The sequence below is a fragment of the Ambystoma mexicanum genome, chromosome 5q (genome assembly GCF_040938575.1).
Source record: "Ambystoma mexicanum isolate Mex_15411 chromosome 5q, UKY_AmexF1_1, whole genome shotgun sequence".
In the NCBI taxonomy this organism is placed as follows: domain Eukaryota; kingdom Metazoa; phylum Chordata; class Amphibia; order Caudata; family Ambystomatidae; genus Ambystoma; species Ambystoma mexicanum.
In genome coordinates, this window is record NC_090933.1 from 183114176 (window position 1) to 183131089 (window position 16914).

The 16914-nt window shown below is 46.2% G+C and overlaps 1 protein-coding gene and 1 long non-coding RNA gene across 3 annotated transcripts in view; both read right to left on the minus strand.

Moving 5' to 3' along the window:
* Nucleotides 1-16914, minus strand: part of LOC138497322 (glyoxylate/hydroxypyruvate reductase B-like) — a 742375-nt gene that overhangs the window by 492498 nt on the left and 232963 nt on the right. The window lies entirely within an intron of this gene.
* On the minus strand, nt 10087-12338 carry LOC138497323 (uncharacterized). Of its 2 annotated transcripts, XR_011278564.1 has the most exons (3): nt 10982-12338; nt 10778-10888; nt 10087-10297 (listed from the first exon to the last, which is right to left on the minus strand). It is a non-coding gene; the product is annotated as an uncharacterized lncRNA (long non-coding RNA). The 2 variants fall into 2 exon arrangements; XR_011278563.1 differs by having other exon boundaries at nt 10778-12338.

Below are 16914 nucleotides of genomic sequence, written 5' to 3' on the forward strand. Positions count from 1 at the left end.
TTCGTGCCCAAAAAAGAAGGCGACCTTAGAACTTGTATCGATTACCGCGCATTGAACCAGATAACGGTTAAAAACCATTATCCTCTGCCTCTGATCCCTGAACTCCTTGACCAGGTGAAGGACGCTTACATATACACCAAGTTAGATCTCCGGGGGGCTTATCATCTGGTACGAGTTAAAGAAGGCGACGAATGGAAAACTGCCTTCCGTACTAAATACGGATTATTCGAGTACCAGGTGATGCCTTTCGCATTGTGTAACGCGCCGGCTGCCTTCCAATACTTCATGAATGATGTCCTTTGGGAACTCATCGATGTTTGTGTTGTCGTATATATCGATGACATTCTGGTGTACTCCTCTTCGGAATCTGATCACAGAAAACACGTCAGGGCAGTACTTGAAAAACTGTGCCAACACAAACTATTTGCTAAATTGGAGAAATGTGTTTTCCATACCACAGAAATCGAGTTTCTAGGTTTCATCCTGACACCCAAAGGAGTCCGAATGGACTCAAGAAAAGTGGATGCCATCCTCAAATGGCCATCACCTAGCTCTGTAAAAGGGGTTCAAAGCATGCTCGGCTTTGCCAATTTCTATCGCAGGTTTATCCCGGAATTTTCACGCGTGGTACAACCCATTACTGCACTCTTGAGAAAAAATAAACGTTTTGAATGGTCTGAAGAAGCCGAGCAGGACTTTCAGGATTTAAAAGCTAAGTTTACCTCTGCACCTATATTGAAACACCCGCGTCCAGATCTCCCTTATGTCGTCGAGACTGACGCATCCAGCCTAGCCATGGGAGCTGTCCTGTCCCAAAGAGATCCCGAAACCAACCAACTGCATCCCGTAGCATTTTGGTCCAGAAAATTCTCGGCACCTGAGGTTAATTTTGCAATCACGGACAAAGAACTGTTATCCATTAAGTCCGCTTTTAAAGCCTGGCGGCATTATCTGCTTGGCGCTCGACATACCATCACAGTGATCACTGATCACCGGAATTTACAGTATTTGAAAACCGCCAAGGCTCAGTCATCACGGCAGCTCTGATGGGCTTTGTTTTTCGCTGAATTTGATTTCGTGATTACCTATCGACCTGTCTGCAAGAATGGCAAAGCAGACGCCTTATCCCGAATTGGAATGGGAGAATCTGATACAAACTCAGAACCAGTACCAATAATTCCCGAACAGAGGATTCTAGGCATGACTTTGTTACAGACGCTTGAAGACATTCAAGCCAGAGTGAAACAACTCCTGGACCCTACAACCTTACAGGAATGGATACAAAAGGGATCAGACTTTACCATAGATAATGGTTTACCTTATTTCCAAGGACGCTTACTCCTGCCACATAAGGAATTACACGAACTAGTTATTTCCGGTTATCATGATACATTAATAGAGGGACTCCCCGGTATTGCCAAGACAGAGGAAAAGGTGAAACGACAATTTTGGTGGCCCTCTTGGCGAAAAGATGTTAAATCTTTTGTGATGTCCTGTGGTGTTTGCGCCCAAAATAAAAGTCAAAAGAAAAGACCAGCCGGTCTCCTTCAACCTCTAGACATACCACCAGCACCCTGGCACACCCTATCAATGGATTTTATTAGGGACCTGCCTCCTTGTTCGGGGTACAATACTATTCTGGTAATTGTGGATTTGTTTTCCAAAATGGCTCACTTTATTCCTTTGAAAGGTTTACCTTCAGCTTCTGTCCTAGCCAAAGAATTCCTCGAAAATATTGTTCGGCTACATGGATTCCCATCTATACTAATCTCTGACCGGGGAAGCCAATTCATTTTCCACTTCTGGCGCAAATGTTGTCAAATGGCGCAGATCGACGTAAGATTATCGACCAGTCACCACCCTCAGACCGATGGTCAGACCGAGAGGACAAATCAGACCCTTGAACAGTACTTACGGTGTATGTTACAGCAATCTGAAAGCAACTGGAAAGACATTCTTTGGATAGCCGAATACGCATATAATAATTCGGTACACTCTGGAACTGGCCACAGTCCTTTTTATACTTTGTTTGGGCATCACCCTCGAACCTCAAACCTTGACTCACCTCAGAACCTCGGAATGCCTGCAGTAGAACATCTGCATTCTACAATTACCCAAGCCTTCAAAGAGGCAACTACGCATTTACAACAAGCCAAGAGAAAATACAAGGAGAATGCTGATCTACATCGGAGTGAAGCACCTCCGTGTCAGATTGGGGATCAAGTGTGGTTAGCTACCAGACATTTACCACTCAAAGGGCCTCGAACTTTTAACATAAAATATCTGGGACCTTATTCTATTACGGCAATAATGAACCCAGTGGCTGTTAAACTTGCATTACAAGCTAGTATGCGAATTCACCCTGTTTTTCATGTGTCACTTCTGAAACCAGTGGTACCCGGAACCCGACTACTCAAACCTCCAGAACCTATTCTAATAGATGGGGAGCCCGAATTCGAAGTGAAGAACATTTTAGACTCAAAAATGTTTAGGTCAAAACTGTTCTACCTAATTGATTGGAAGGGGTACGGACCTCAGGAGAGGTCGTGGGAACCCAGCGACCATGTGCATGCACCACGATTAGTCAGGAAATTCCACCGACTCTTCCCAGACAAACCAAAACCCCCGGAGGGAAACACCTTGGGAGGGGCCTTGAGGGGGGAGTGCTGTCATGATGCCCGCTCCCGGGGAGCCGGATCAAGCCCGGCGTCCCCGAAAGCAGACATCCAGTCCCCAAGGAAGGACCCAGCAACCCCATATAGGGGCCCTTTGGACAGTGTCCTGGCGCCTATGGCGCCAGGCTCATAAAAGACATCAGTCCTAGCGCCATAGGCGCCAGGCTCATTATGGGAATGCTTGGGTGCACTTACCTGATGCAGACCATGCTGCAGGATCCCGGCCTCCTTGAGGCCTGAAAGGAACTACTTTACCTGTGGGACTAATTTACCATCCGGGCGTGGTCGGGGAATGATACATACCTGATTGGAGGAAGGATACATACCTGGAACTTCTTCCAAGGCTATTTAAACCCCACCCGAACAGCCACACGTGCTTTGCGTTGTTCTGCATCTAGCAGCTGGACGCTCACCGTGTCTGCTCCTGCATCCTGACTTCTGCCACGCCTGCCAGCATCCTGGATCACCTGCAAAGGAAGAGAAGAAGAGAACAGAAGAAGGAAAAGTCCTTACCTGCTAAATCCGCATCCCGGAGACATCTCGCCGACAATCCTGAAAAGGAAGACTTTAATTTAAAAGCTCATCGCGTCGATCGCTGCAGCGCCGCATTCCACTCACCTTTACAGGGCTCCTCCATGTTCAGCAGCGATCATCCGGATTCGCAGTCACGCCCCAGCGCCTACGGAGAAAAAGACCAGAACAAAAGGTGAGAGAGAAGGGAATAAGGAAAGCTAAATCTCCATGTTAAGACTTACCTGTTGATTCATTCCCTCTTCATTTCGGGTCCGCGCCGCATCCTGGCATTTCCGGACCCCGGCCCCTAACGGGAAAAAGAGACATCAGCGTTAATGAGCGAATGAAAAGACATTACCAAAAAACGCTCATTAAAGACTTACCTGATTTCTACAAGGATTTCACCTCTCATCTCGGGTCGGTGCCTGTTCCCCGGCATTCCGTACCCCGGCCCCTATGGGGAAAAAGACACTAGCATTAGTACATTAATGCATGGACACAAGGGGAACCTCTTATCAAAAAACTTACCTGGAAGCCAAGCAAGTTTGGTTCTCACCAATCCGAAAATCCAGTGAAGTAACTGGAAACCAGCGCGCCCCTGCATCAGAAGCAGGATGGAGAGCTCGTCCTTCCAGACCCTAAGGTGAGACGCTACGAGAAATCATAGAAGGGTTTCAAGGAGGGTGAGAGGGGAAAGTGGGAGGCCGATTGCATCACCCCGCAGACAGTTAATCCCCTATTTTCGCCTACAGAAGGATACTTCTGCGAGCCAGACAAGCCAGATTTGGGGGCCCGGTCCAGTCCGTCTTCCGAACCCTGCGCATCACCTTAGAAGAGGTCACAGCAGCGCGAACCAGGCCAGCGCCTCCGTGGGAGTCAGGTGAGCGTAACACTGTCTGTCTGTGATCCTGTAGGGGACAAAAATAGGGAATATCATCGGTTATGGTTCTACGTGCCTTATGCAGAATGTTTACGTCATGCTGCTCTATGCATTGGGACCTCTTTAGTTGGGAATCCAGTAATGGGGATGTCGGGTGGGTCATGCATGAATGGGTCTGTGTTGCACATGTATGTGGTGATGCGTGCATGTATGTTTGTGGCTGGTTCCATGGGCTGATTGTGGACTAAGATTTGGGGGGCATTGTTTCATGTGTACACTCACCTCCATCCGATGAAGTGGGCGCACCATGCTCCATGTCTCCGACTCCCTCAATCGATTCCACGCCAATTGTGCTGGCGCAGGTCTCCTCCCACTCCCAGAGTTTTATTGGGGAATCAGCGCCACCTCCTGTGGCCATAGCTAGGTTGCGATTTGCAGCCAGATTGCTGCGGACCCGGAGCCGTAGGTCATCCCACCGCTTTCTGCAGTCCTTGACAGTGCGGGTGGTGGTGTCCAACGCACTGACTTTGTGGGCAACCTCTGCCCAGATAGCCTTTTTCTTGACGAGGGTCTCACGCCGCATGTCATTGGCGAATACTACATTGGCATTTGCCGCTAGGGTCTGTGTTAGAATGATCAGCTCCTCGCTGGTGAATGTTTCTTTACGCTGCCGATCTGCGCCTTTCTTGACGGCCTTTGGCATCTTCTGGGTATCCGGGATGATTTGGTGTTGGAGTCATGTGGAAACAGGTCCTGGATGCAGAGGATGGCAATGGATTGTGTTTTTAAAGATGGCCACCGTGCTCTTTTTTGCCGTTCCTGTGCGATGACGCTATTTCCGTTTCTGCAATTTTATGGACACCGCTAATAGCTGTGACCACTATTTGCATATAGCGGGAGGGCGGAAGTGCTATCAGCACTTTCGGCGATGGCGGTAAGGGACTTTTTGGGGTCTTTAGCGGCATGGCGGTAGGGTCATTACCGGCATGGTGCTGCGCTCGTGTCCGCGTACTCGTAATGCCACGCTATTAGCGGCATCAGGCCAAGGCGGACACATTAATAGCGCCATGCCGGTAATGGCCGGAATTTACCGCCTACTGTGTAATGAGGCCCAATGTCTAGAAACACTCTTTTCCGAATACAATACTTTGTGCACGTCACCCTAATTCACACAGTACGTCTCACTCAACAGTGTTCCACAAAAACCAGAGATTTGGAGGAATGTGCGTTTATCTGAAATTCAACTAAAGGTCGGGGACAATGGGGCCGCAATGGGATAAATAACTAGATTATTGAAAAACCAACAGTTTTTTCCAGTAGCAAAAGAAATATGCACTAGTGGAAAATATCTTGATCTGATTGCTGGGTGCTTTGTTGCATTGACTACCAAACAGGGCATAATTTTACATTCAATAAATGGGCATCCCTGATCTACAGAAATGAATGTACAGAGAACATGATCACATTTCCTTTGGCTGGCCTAACCTCCTCACTTTATCTGGGACTGAAATGTCCATTCAAATTTATAAAGGTAGAGACAGTGCGAGTTCTAGCAGTTTGTAGGTGCAGCCTCTTCAGGCACTCGAACTTCCAATGTCCCTTTTGCTTACAATAACGTGAGACAAGGTCAGTGCTCACACGTTGTCAAGAGGAGGTGGGAACCCCTCTCAACGTGGGTTTGGCGGCCTAACCAGGGAGTAACCGCCAAGCCTACGCCAGAGGGGGTGTGGCAGTTCCGAGGGTCCCATTTCCTGCGCCCATCCGAAGTGTCAGCTCTTATCAGTATCCAAAAGTCCCACACCACGACTCTTAAGCAAAATGAGGGCCTGATTCAGAGGTCCATGTAAAAATAGACATGTGTTGTTACAAGCCAGAACAACACCTTTCTTACATGAGCCATATTCTTACAGGGAAAGAATGTGGTGCAGGGACATGAAGGAAGGCAACCACGAGGAATGCAGGGCAGCCACATGGAAGGGATTCTCCTCCCAGCAGCACTGGTTTTGCATGAAAAAAATAGTTAAAATATGGTACCTTTGAGGTGCCCTTAAACTACACTGTGCACTGTTTCCCTTTACAAACAATGCATTTCTTAGACTGCAGCACCACTTTTCTAGTTTAAGAAAGTTTAAGAAAACTTTATTAAACTAGAAAAGTGGCAGTCTATCAAGAAATGCTTGCAATATCACTGGAGTACATGTTTTCCACACAACGTGCGATTTTAGCAGCTTTTGCTGCTGGAAAGCACAACATCTCCCCTCCAATATTTCCACTCAGCTCAGAATGATGGTGCTGGAAACTGGAGGGGAGAATGTCATATTTCGAGACACTTTTTATCACAAGCTCAGAATCAGCCACTCAGTCTCATACAGAAAGAGAGTAAGATATATTTAGTGGGTTATATTTACAATGTGATCTGTAACAGAACATCCTGTGGCCCTGAGATTTGTGGCTGACAGAACAATGCCATGCCTGTACAATTCCGCTCAGCACACTGTGAGAAACCAAAGGGTGTCCCACCCGCTAGTCCTCTGGGACTTGTGATACAGGTGGCCAGGACCCAGCCATCGCTTTACGATCCAGTTCCTGGGGTTGGACCAGTGCAGGAGGATCACCTGGGTGAGGGGTCTTTGGGGAGTTGGGGTGAGGCAGCCGATTGTTAGAAACAGTATTTCCCATTATTTTGTTTATCTAACACATCCTAATTTTTAGGATTCTGCAAGGTCCCAAATCCCCCCTCCCTTTTCTACACAAACACTGGGCTGAGAAAGAGGGTGACTGAGAGTAACACCACTAACTTTCACACATCAAACTGCACATGTCTCGCTAATAAGGTTAGGCAAAGTCAGGAACTTGACTATAAGTGCATACACCTGATACCAATTATCTCTCCTCACAAAAATTAAAGGCAGAAGCTAGAGACACACTCTGAGCAACAAGGCGGAACACGAGTACAAACAGAACCTCTGCGGCAAAGGCAAAGCTACTGGAGCAGAGCGACAGAGCAATGGACGAGAGCAGCTGGTCAAAAACCCCAAGAGTTCCCCACTGGAGGTCATTGCCACCGACAGGCCATGAAAGACATGTGGAGAAGGCCAGATCCCACATCAGAAGGCTGCATTGTGTTTCAAGGATGCCAGCGACCCTCCCAGGTGAACGGCAGAGTTGGGGAGGAGAGGTCAAGCCTGTGGTACTAACCTTAACTCGTGAATTGGAAATCATAAAACAAAGAAAGAAACGCACACAGACGGTGAGTTGGCAAGCGACCTGAGAGACTGGTGTGTGTTAAAGTTTGAAGTAGCAACATTATATCGCAAGTGAAAGCTGCAAACGTGTGGATGAGACGCGAAGAAAGCCAGACCTGTGAATGAACTTTGAAGTAAGGACAGCTGTGAAATCAGCGATACTAAGTAACAGAGTGGTCCGGCGAAAGGAAGTTGCCCACTTAAAGGTCTCTGTGAAAGATTCATTGTTTGAAGCGATAAAGCGAATGAATGGCAAAAGTGAAGTTAGCAAAATTAACTCCTAGAGAAAGGGAGAGTGAAAGTTATACCGTGAAACTTGAGTCAAAGTGGTCCTGTGGTGGTCTGTAAAGAAAGCCATGCACATTCGAAAGTCTTCGACATCCGAAAGTGGTCGAAGACCGACATAGGGAGACTTGAAGTGTAATAAGCTTGGGGAAGGGAGCCCCCTTGCAAGTTTTGTTGAACTTTGCTGTCAGAGGTCTGAGCCTAACAGAGGGGGACCTACATGAACTTTTTTGTGAAAGGTCTGAGCCAGGCAGAAGGGGACCTACGTGAACCTTTTGTTGAAACATTATTTGGAAGTCAGGAAAAGAGACTTTAACGTGGAATGCAAGGCGAGCCTCGAACCACGTTTTGGAACTGTTTATTGTATTGAAAGCCGGGCCAGAGTGAGTCATCCCTCCTACAGGGACAGCCTTACTGCGTGAGGTTCAACGTGGGGAGGAAAGCTGGTTCAACCACATTTATTCTTTTGAACACTGATTTTTCCTTTGCATACATTTCTCCTTTATACACTTTTTGTACAAGAGATAGGGCAGGCATTAGGTTTTGTTAGCATACAGCATTTTGATTTGACAGACTCCACTAGGACTATTTAATTTATCGTTTGATGGTCAAGACTACTCCCATCTTAGTTATAGGGCAAAGTAGGAGTTTTCCATCCCCAACAACTTCAATAAAGGTTTTTACAAATTGTACCCATTGTGTCAGTGTCATACTTGTGATACCATGCCTCCTCTACACTACCCATGTGACACATTCTCCACCTGCTGCAGATATCTCATCAAACATAAAGGGACCTGATATGGTAACTAGTATCCATGTCAGCCATGTTCTGGTGCCCAGACAAGGAAATCTAGGGCCTCATTACAAGTCTGGCGGTAACTGTACCGGTAATACCGGCAGGTTGCCACCAGACTTCCAATATTTCACAACACCTGGCTTGCCGGAATCAACCGGGGTTTACGACCCCAGCGTTCCGGGAAGTCAGGTGCCTGTAAATGTCATGAACCACCGGACGTGTCCCTTCTGGACTTCGTGGTCCCTGACCCATAGGGGACTGAACTCAGCAGTACTCCCAACATGGCCGCCAAATGTGAAACGCTGTTTGCCAGTCTCCGCGTTGTACGCTCTGCGTTCTACAAAGCAGACCCGCCCCCGCAGCCCTGCGTGTCTCAACGCTACTGCTTGCAGTAGTCAGACGTGTGCTGCCGTGGTTCGTGCAACGATTTCCACTGATTCCTGGTTCCCGGTCCCTTAATTTTCCTCCTCCTTCATCCTCCCCTTTTTGTCCTCACCTTGCATTCCTGGATTTCCTTCGCACTCGCCTTCCGAGTGCGCTCCTCACCATTTCCTGGACTTTTTTCCCGGATATCTGAACGCTCCCTGGAGACGGGACACGAACCGCACGCTGGAACCCGAGGACCCACGCACAGGGTTATACAAGACCTGAACGGTGCAACAGAAGACTTCATCGAAGAACTCGAACAAACAACACAGACAGGTGAGAAGGGGGGAAACCTGTGACAGTAAATGTAATTCCCCATTCCCATTTGTGTGGGAATGGGGAACACGGAGGCACCGACACCGCAAAGTGCCAGGGTCTCCGTTCCGGTCTCCTTACCGTGGCCGCTGTGTCCAGCAGGGCAGACCTGCTGGGCACACCGACTGCGGCAGGCAGACTCGTAGTGTGCCGGTCCAGTAACAACGGTGCCAGTAGGCTTACCGGCACCGTTGTTACCAGACAGGCACACTCGTAACGAGGCCCCTTGTCTTCATTAGTGAAGTATCACTGGGTGTACTGTAGTAATGCCCCCTATAAGCTCACACCAGAAAAAATGCATCCCACTAGTGGAAAATGCCCAATAGACCTCTTGCAAGTATAAAAAGTTTATTTCCACTCAAAAATCCAAAGCGCCAACAAAGAACTCTGATGCCACGGAATGTTCTGCCAAAATGTGAATGAGCAGCACTGTATGAAGGTACATAGCGTCATCAGTGACCTCATTACATACAGTAGAATCCCTCGCAGTTCGTTGGTGAGCACCTATAAATAGGCTGCCCACTCCATAGGGGATGCCAGACTATTTGTCCCAGCCCAGTCCGTCCATCTTCTCCCACGTGGCTGATGCTGCATTCATCATCGGTCAGAAGGTGGCTGATTGGCAAAACAATGTGCAAACTAAACAACACATCTTTTTCTATGTAGCAGTGCACATGGTACTAGCAGACAGGGGCCTGGGGAAAGGCCAAGGTCATACTAACTCTCACACTTCCCTCGCTCCCAAGCAGGCCAGCACCTCTCCACCCTCATTCTGGACTATCATTTCATCCCTCCCTGCACCTCGCAGCACAAATCACGTGACCTAGAAGTGACAGCAGGAAAGAGAAAATAGAAGAGGACCCAAAAAGTGGGGCCCTCCCGTCCCCTGCACACTGTTTACTGATGCCACATAGGGCCTTCAAATATATGGATATAGATATATAACAGCAGTTTGTTAGTTGAGCATATAACAATTTATTTGGCAAAGAGGAAAACAAAATTTGCCAAAAGGCACATTCTGTTGTACAAAGTAATTCGTGACGTTTAACATATTAAAACAAATTGTGAAGAAGCAATAAATGATGGAGAGGTGATGCTGTCCAATTGTGGAGTGGCCGACGCGTTTCGAGGGTAACCTCTTCTTCATAAGGGCCCAATTGAACTGTTGACAACATTTCAAGGAGACAAAAAGTAAAATCTTTTATTTTATTTCCATAACAGTCAAGGACTGACTGACAAGCTGTACATAACTCGGGATGCTAGCGAGATGGTGAAGCGCAGAATACTGGAGATCTAGTATGGTGAAAAGAGTGAACTAACAGATCAAAGAGAAACACTCTATACTAATAGCTAAACACATAACAAAGGAGATGTATTGTGTGAGATCCACCTACATGGTGGGATCTAGAAAATGGCGTGATGAAGAGTCAGACAGATCGAGATAAGCCAAAAGCGGTAGTGGGTTCTAAATAGCAAGGACCACCCTTGAATAGTGAAAAAGCTGAGTCAATATGGGGAGCGTGTTTAAGAAAAAACCATACCCCTCCTGTGGACGGAGAAAGAATAACTCCAAAAGAGCGCTACTGAATAAAATAAATAATACTTAAAATAAACCGGAATTGGTTTTGAAGAATGCACTCACTCGAGTTGCGGGACGAGTAGCCAAGGCAACAGGGGCATCCGTGTGGTCAACAAGTATTCGAAACAATTATACGATGCAGGGCATCTGCAAAGAGACACGTACTGCTGGCACCTAAGTGGGGACATATACATTTCTGTTATACTGGAGAGAAATGAACCTGGGGTCTCCCAACCGGGCAAAGGGACCCAAGTAGCGGTAGCTTACCTGTACAGTGCGGGGAACACTGTTAGTGGAAACTGAAACCGGCAGGCAGTGGCTCCGCGCGGTCGTAACCTAGGGAACGAGCTGTGCTGGGGACACGCCGTCAGACGTAGAAAGGAAACTAAATAATAAACATAGAAAAGGGCATAGAAGCCGGTGAGTGAGGAATATGGAGGCCATCATGCAATGGCGCATAGTGCAAGCGTACTCATAGGGACTGACCAGAGATCAGGATAAATAAGAAAAGTAGAGTTAATATGTTCCATAATGAAACATAAGAATTCTGGTGTTCACCATCGCAACGCATTTTATAATTTTGGTTCTAATGGAACAGAAATTTGTGAATAGTACAATAATCGTTACAGTCATGATAGATAACACAAATGGTACATGCAGTTTACTCTTAATAGTCCAAAACAAATCATGTAGAGTCATGAGGCTACTCATTATATAGTGAGACAAGTATAATTCAATGGCAAGGGGATAAAAGATTGCGATGTAGCCTATTACTCATACAAGGTTCGAACGAATGGAGAGATGGTTCAATTGGTCATTCGTGAACAGGTGCAAACATTTAAGTGAATATAGGCAAGTCAAACATAGGAAAATACAGTTCCCTTGAAGAAAACATCAAAGTCACAACACTTGTAATGACAAAGAAAAAAAATTTTTTTTAAGGTCCGGGATACTGACACTTGTGTATAGTAGTTGGCGATGTAACATGTGAGTTTCACAATTCACTATAGAAAGCAACTCAAAGAGAATTCATCATTCAGACCCTTAGGTTGCAAAGTGTCAAGTGTGTGGATCCAGTACTTCTCTCGCTGTGACAACAGGGATTGGTAATTGCCACCTCTGTGTGGACGTTTGACAATTTCTATGACTTGAAATTTAATTTGTGCAATCGTATGTTGGAATTCGATGAAGTGCCTTGCCACTGGGGATCTGAGATTCTTACATCTGATGGTGGATTTGTGTTCTGACCATCTTTCTTTGACGGGTCTTGTGGTTTGTCCTATGTATAATTTACCACAGGGACATTTCAATGAGTAGATGACACCTGCGGAGAGGCAGGTGGAAAAGTCTCTGATTTTGAATTTCTTCCCAGTTTGTGGGTGAGATATCGTTTCACCTTTTATAACATTGTTACAGTTCGTACAGTTCAAGCAGGGAAAGGTACCCTTCTTTATGGTACTCAGTACAAGTTGTTTGTCTTTAGGAGGTCTTTCCGCTCTCACTAGTTTATCTTTGAGATTATGTCCACGTTTAAAGGCCATCATTGGTGCTTTGGGAAATAATTTCAGGAGAGAGGGATCATTGTGTAGTATGGTCCAATTTTTACGCAGAGTTTTGCTGATTTGGAAACTCCAAAGCGCCAACAAAGAACTCTGATGCCACGGAATGTTCTGCCAAAATGTGAATGAGCAGCACTGTATGAAGGTACATAGCGTCATCAGTGACCTCATTACATACAGTAGAATCCCTCGCAGTTCGTTGGTGAGCACCTATAAATAGGCTGCCCACTCCATAGGGGATGCCAGACTATTTGTCCCAGCCCAGTCCGTCCATCTTCTCCCACGTGGCTGATGCTGCATTCATCATCGGTCAGAAGGTGGCTGATTGGCAAAACAATGTGCAAACTAAACAACACATCTTTTTCTATGTAGCAGTGCACATGGTACTAGCAGACAGGGGCCTGGGGAAAGGCCAAGGTCATACTAACTCTCACACTTCCCTCGCTCCCAAGCAGGCCAGCACCTCTCCACCCTCATTCTGGACTATCATTTCATCCCTCCCTGCACCTCGCAGCACAAATCACGTGACCTAGAAGTGACAGCAGGAAAGCCCTGCCTTTTGATCTTTTCTTATCGATCAGAAGTCTAACAGGTTTATGATCAGTGGTCTGGGGCTGGCTGGTACCTTGGAATTCAGAGTTCCTAAGGGTAAGGTATTTGGGTGCTATAAACTGAGAATTGGGACTGGTGGGGGTTGGAGGCCCATGCCATCCTTCTCGTGGGATCATATCGAACAAAGATACTCAGCCCTCCTCCCATGGCCTTTCAGGGCACATTCTTCCCGGGGTGCAAAGGCTGGCAACTTTTTAGACAATGATGGGTTTATGGATATCTGTGGCTCTGGTCTTTCTCATCCGTGTTGCCCAGGATACAACCAGTTATTTTTCTCATGGTCGCACCCTACCCCTGGGATTCTGGCTGCTGCGCTGCGTTTAGGCCTTACACTCCAATATGGCTGCTATTATCTGAGATGGTATTTGTTCCTGCATGTGCACTATATCTATAAATCATGCACTCATTTGATCATGTAGAAACCTTTAAGGGCACACAATACCCCCTGGTCTCTTACATTACCTTCCACAGTCTTTGCCTTATTCTGAGGAGCTTGTGGGTGTGGGAGGACAGTGTTCCCTTCCCAACATTCCCGCCTTTTGTTAATTCAACATTAACAAACTCCCCAATAAGCCCATGTTTGTTTGTCCCCCGGTAGCATTCCTCCTCCAACCTCTCAGCCTCTAAGTAAGGCAGTGATTCCTCCTTTGGCACACATGCTCTACAAAGGTGATGCGAACTCTGGCCAGATTGGGCATACACTTCAGGGGTACAAGTCATATATATATACAGCCCCCATCACCTGCTAAATCCACTCAGTGTTCTGCATAATGCTCTGGATCAGGTGGGGGTCTGGTCATAGTGCCGGGAGGATGAAAGCACTGCTCTATGACAACCATGCGTGGTTTGTTTGGGTCATCTGTTTGGGGCATACTGTCTTTTGTACTGCACTTGAAACCATCATCATGGCACTGTTAGATATTGTTTTGGCACAACATCGGAGTCCTAGTTGGCAGGTGCAGAAAAGGACCAACACAAACAGGATTACAGGCACCAGCAATTTTACGATCGCCCCCATCCAGGACGGTGCCCAACCAAAAAGGTTGTCAAACCAGTCATCCTTCTGCATGCCAGCTTCAGTTTGCATGTGTGAGCCGAGGGTGTGCATTGCTCCTATTATTTGCCTCAAGGAGCCGTTCTCTGCATCATTTGGAGGCACAAATGTAGAGCAAGAATCGCAAAATCTTCGATAAACCCCACCTTCCATCGCCATGAGCAGTTCAAGCACATATCGGTTCAGAAGGGTCATTAATCTTAGGCCTTGTTCTGTGTCATTCGCCAGCTGTATGACCTCCCACCTCACAATTTGGAGCCACTTGGCATTTGCGGCTGTCTGGATCCCAGGCAATATGAGAGATTTGAAAAATGTTTCTTCTTTGCTAAACAGTCTATGTTCATTAGGTATTTCTTTGAGCAGCACAGAGGAGCCTTGAGACAGGTAATTCGATCTTCTCCTGCACAGGTTTCGGTTCTTTTCTTTTTCAGGTAGGATACAAAAAATGGGGTGCTGCAACAGGCTTCTGGTGGGTCCCTCTACTGTTGGAGCTGGGGTTGGGGCAAGCAAGTTCTTTGATCCCACTATGAGTTGGTCTTCAGGGATCACCGGAGGCGCTGAGTGCAGCCCCTACGAAAACCGTTCCTTCATTGTAAAAACATAATTCAGTCTCTTGCTTTTGCACTTTCACTGGCTTTTCCAGTGCTTTGATCCATGTCAACTTTGCGATATGTTCTTTCCAGAATGGCGCACAAGCAGTATTCACTCGGGTGTACACTTGGTCCCCGAACTCCAGTAGCCCTCCTGTCATGCAGCACACTGATGTCTCTTGCCACTTTACACCTTGCAATTTCAGGTTTGGCCTCTGAAAACATTGGATGCTTTTAGGATTTTGTGTGCATTTCAACTGATCGGGTTCGCTCACTTCCAGTCGCACACTCCTCGACGGAAAAGGTCCTTGCAGCCTACACAGTATCCGATGAACTAGGCATTGCGCCTCTAAAACTGGTCATTCTTGTGTTATTAATACCTTGGGTGCTCCCGGCGCGTCAGGTTTTAATGAACACACATGACAGCTACCTTTCACCCTCCTCTTCCCCACAAGCTCCTTTCTGCGTACCAACTATTTGTGAGCTCTGGATGGTGCACGCACGTCTTCTATTGTATCTAGACCAAGTCCACGGTATTCGTCATACTTGGACCTTTTTAAATTGCCTCTTTCTACGTGCTAAAACTATGTTATATACATTATCAAAATAACTCATATATTCATGTTCACTGTATTGTTACTTTTGAACTGGTTATTGACATAGGGAAATGTGGCCACGGTGTTGTGTGTTGAAAAAAATGGGGACACATGTACGTCTATACTCTTGGTAGTATTCACATGCTTAATAGACCCGTTACTGGTTACATTTGTTTCTGTTGTTATACCCCCCTTTTATATGACCACCCTATATAAAAGTACATCCTCAATATATCCCTAATCCGAACACATAAACCTGGTACACAGTGCAGCAATGTAATGCATAGCACATGAATATGAGTAGGAAGATCTTGACATAGTACCGTACAAATTACTCTTTCTATTATAAAGAGAATCATTACAGCCAGTTGAGTCAATTGCAGGAATCGACTGAAAAGGAATGTTATGATAAAAAAAGGAGAGAGTTAAGCAGAGAAATAGGGACACAGATGAAAAGAGACAGGGCGGGAGAGAGAGTGAGGAAAGTGATAGAAAAGAGTATGGGGAACTGCGAGAGGGCACTTCCTGTGCAAATGTAATACATAGCAGCGTTGTACATTGTTTTGGTGGCGATACTGGGCACTATTCTGTTATTGTTTTGACGTCTTTTGGCAACAGGCTGCAATCTTCAAGCCCTGACCTGACGTCCAGTCACACCCAGACACAGAATTAAAGAAAGCAGAGGATCACACTCTCCTCGACCGTCTTCCAACTAAGGGAGACCGCCTACATACACAAGAGACCGGGACATAGCCTATGCATTTTTGCATCCAGAGCACTATCTCGAGGGTGCAACCCGCACAGAGCAACCCAGTGAGTTAACCAAGGAAAAATACACTTTTCTTCCCGCCTCCCCACGCACGACTACTACAAACATCCCCCCATCTTGCTACACCCAGTCCGGAGAGTCTGCAATACCAAGAGAGTGTCTACAAGGTGTCTGTGGGGTTATTCAACCGCCCTGAAGAAGGCAGCTTCCACGTCCTTCCAATTTTTGATACACGATGGACGTCAAGGCCGCCGAAACGTCATTTTGCAAGCAAGGGGGACTTTGCTGAGTGAAACAATACAGATTGTGACACCTCTATGAGCGGGAGTTCCGCTCACACTACCCCCTGCGACGTTGGCATATATCCAGTTGGAATTGACTGGTACTTAACCAGTTGGGACAATTACGCCCAATATTAATTTTTCTTGTATATGATATTCAATCATCATGAATTATATTTAATTTATCCAGATGGATAAAGACCACTGGATCAAACGCATCAATTTACTCCAATGCGGATTAAGCTTTCAATTGTTGATTAAGTACTAACCATTTTTTTCTGTTTCTTGTTTTAAAAATATACAAAAAAACTTTTTCACTTTATCACACTATGTTTAAGGTGCACAGACTCTTTTTTTCTTTTTCTTTTATTTCGCAAACATTATGATTAAATTTGTTTTACTATCATTGTTCTATGTTCATAAAAGCCTGTAAATATGTGTTTCAAATATAAGCTATTTAATCACACAAACCCCTAGTGAGTACATGGTATTTTTTCCTTCTGGACTTAACTTCTTTCTGGGCCAAATATCTCACTCATGATATATTCCATTAGTAAAAACCAGGAAGGCTCCTTGATTTTACAAATTGAGTCTAGCTTTATTCAACGACACACAATCATGATGAAGCCTTCCCAGTAGCAGTACCATTTCCTGTGTATCATTGTTTTAGTTGGGACAAACAGGCCATGACAAAGGATGACATTTGGGTAAGGTGGAAGTGGGCACTTTAATTGCTTGG